The 2,307-nt window shown below is 47.0% G+C and overlaps 1 non-coding gene across 1 annotated transcript; it reads left to right on the top strand.

Moving 5' to 3' along the window:
* The first annotated feature begins 248 nt into the window (after positions 1 to 248).
* trnal-uag (transfer RNA leucine (anticodon UAG)) lies at positions 249 to 330 on the top strand. The gene has a single exon. It is a non-coding gene; the product is annotated as a tRNA-Leu (tRNA).
* Positions 331 to 2,307: the final 1,977 nt, after the last annotated feature.

The following is a 2,307-nucleotide window of genomic DNA, read 5'->3' as shown; positions in this document are numbered from 1 at the left end:
AAGGAACCGACACATCAAACGGTAAATGCAATAATGGCGCGGATGAGATACAAAACCATGCGTGCAGAGTACAATGGATTAGGAATCCATCACCTCAAACACTCGGCCATCTCGTCGCATGAATATTGCTCAGAAAGCCCATTTATTTGATTCTTTCAGTGGAAAATCCTCGACTCAAAGGTCAAAATGCAAGAAAACCACATTCCACTCACCAGATATCAGATTCTGAACGCAAACTTCTGGCAGGTGGTAGCGTGGCCGAGCGGTCTAAGGCGCTGGATTTAGGCTCCAGTCTCTGCAGGGGCGTGGGTTCGAATCCCACCGCTGCCAGCATTTAAAATGTTTGCGATTTTGTCCTCATCACCAAACATCCTTCTTTTCCAAGCAGCACCGGGCGCGACATTGCTGTTGTTCGGGCATGACTGCCTCACCTGATGCGCGTCGCCTTGATCGGACACTGTTTGATACTCTGCGTTGCGGTCGCAGCAAGTTTGGTTTGAATACGAGCTGCAGTATAGTTTCGTTAACCTCTTTTGTTCTCTGCCACATACACTAATAGAATGCAGCAAGAAATCAATCTTTTGCACAAGAAAGAAATATTTTTTGTTGCTGGCAAAAACCTATCCAATCCTTCAAATCCAGCACTTGATGTTGGACAGTTCAAACCAGCCTGTTTTCCCCACTTTTGCTTCCTTCCACAGTCAATCTGCCGCCTTTCCTTTCTTCTTTCCATTTCATGGAAACTTTCCTGCGGCATTGCCGACTCTAACATTCACTTTCATGATCTCACGCCTTCAAGTTTGCTCTGCGACGACCGCTGTTTCGATTGGGCAGATGTCCGATTCGCACCAATGTTCATTTGCGCCTTGAAACCAGTCGATACATTTCGATCTGCGTGACCGCTCGACAGGCAAACACGACGAAAGCAGGGCTGGCCTCGGGAAAGACAGCCGCCCGATTGTTCACGAATTTTACTTGTCAAATCTTGTGATCCAAGTGATGGTCACTGAAGAACTGGTTTTTGTTTTGATGCTTTTTGGCTTGTTTCTTTCAGCAGTTGAGTTGCGTGACCGACGGGCAGCGCTGCAGAGCTGCGAATGGCGGTTGAGAGGTGCACATTTGGCAAGTTGGGGCGGCGCAGTAAGATCGGAAGTGTTCAGCCTTGATCTTAATAATTCTGTTGAAACATGCGATTGAATCGAGTAGAGGATAAATGTAAAGAGCGCCTGTGGCGAAAAAGTCGCGATTAAAGGCCAAGAGCGAAAGGTCAAAATGCAAGAAAACCACATTTCAATCACCAGATATCAGATACTGAACACAACCGTTTGGCAGGTGGTTGCGTGGCCGAGCGGTGTCATAGCGCTGGATTTGGTTTCCAGTTTCTGTTGGAGCGGAGGTTCGAATCTCACCACTGCTAGTATTTCAAGAGCTTGCTATTTTTTCCTCATGACCAAACATCCTTCTTTTCCAAGCAGCACCGTGCGCGACATTGCTGTTGTTCGGGCATGACTGCCCCAGCTGATGCGCGTCGCCTTGATCGTATTCTGGTCCACACTCTGCGTTGAGGTCGCAGTCAGTTCGGTTTGAATACGAGCTCGAGTATAGTTTCGTTTCCCTCTTATGTTCTCTGCCACATACACTGATAGAATTCAGCAAGAAATCAATATTTTTCACAAGAAAAAATATTATTTGTTGCTGGCGAAAACCTATCCATTGCTTCAACTCCAGCACTCTCACATGCCTGTACTTGATGCTCCACAGTTCAAACTCTCCTGTTGTCCCCACTTTTTCTTCCTTCCACAGTCAATCGGCCTCCTTTTCTATCTTCCTTCCATTTCATGGAAACTTTCCGACACATTGCCGACTCTACCATTCACTTTCATGATCTCACGTTTTTAATTTTGCTCTGCGACGACCGCTGTTTCTTTTGGGCAGATGTCCGATTCGCACCAATGTTCATTTGCGCCATGAAACCGGTCGATACATTTCGATCTGCGTGACCGCTCGACAGACAAACACGACGAAAGCAGGGCTGGCCTCGGGAAAGACAGCCGCCCGATTCTTTACGAATTTTACGTGTAGAATCTTGTGATCCAGGTGATGGTAACTGAATAACTGGTCTTATGTTCTTATGTTCACCTCCTCCTTCCCCACCTATCACGGCCCCAATCATTCCTTCTTGGTGAAACAGTGATTTACTTTTACTTCTTTCAATTTACTATCCGGTATTCGCTGCTCGCAATGCGGCCACATCTCCATTGGGGCGACCAAACGCAGATTGGGTGGCCGTTTTGGTGAACACTTCTG

The sequence above is a fragment of the Heptranchias perlo genome, chromosome 35 (genome assembly GCF_035084215.1).
Source record: "Heptranchias perlo isolate sHepPer1 chromosome 35, sHepPer1.hap1, whole genome shotgun sequence".
In the NCBI taxonomy this organism is placed as follows: Eukaryota; Metazoa; Chordata; class Chondrichthyes; order Hexanchiformes; family Hexanchidae; genus Heptranchias; species Heptranchias perlo.
Note: the sequence above shows the minus strand (reverse complement) of the source record. Positions and strands in the feature narration are given on the sequence as shown.